The sequence below is a fragment of the Theobroma umbraticum genome, unplaced genomic scaffold (genome assembly GCF_002168275.2).
Source record: "Theobroma umbraticum cultivar Fairchild unplaced genomic scaffold, ASM216827v3 scaffold_86.0, whole genome shotgun sequence".
NCBI classification, from domain to species: Eukaryota; Viridiplantae; Streptophyta; class Magnoliopsida; order Malvales; family Malvaceae; genus Theobroma; species Theobroma umbraticum.
The window spans coordinates 7,037,615-7,038,128 of NW_018397263.1; positions in this window are offsets into that span (position 1 = coordinate 7,037,615).

Consider the following 514-nt stretch of genomic DNA (forward strand, 5'->3'; position numbering starts at 1 on the left):
GAAACTATAATGGGTTGCAGTTATGAGATTCATATGCATCAAAGCGTAATCTCAAAAATATTCCTAGTTAATGTATCATTGAGACTGGACATCAATGATGCCTAGAAATTGGTACATTCTATGTTTCTTACTTGAGAAATAAGCAACCGATCTCATAGGTTGAAGTATAGAGCTACTTGAAACTAGAATGAAGGTGCTTTCCTAAGAGAGCAAGTTCATTGAACATGACCCACCGTGAGAAATGCATTTGGTATTTCACTCAAGTGACTATGCAATATTTCTCATGTGTCAGTTGTGTAAATACTCCCAAGACTTGAGACACTAGGTTGTCTCATGTGTGGATGCTACGCTTTGATTTTATCCTTGTGGGTGCCTAACCAAGGATGCCAAAATGGGATACTTTTTGGTATAGCATGAAGCATATGAAGGCAAATAAGTGGTCAAGATAGGAATCATCACCCCAAGTGATGCAGAGGACATATCCTTACTATTCTTGGTTGATATTAGCTTATTG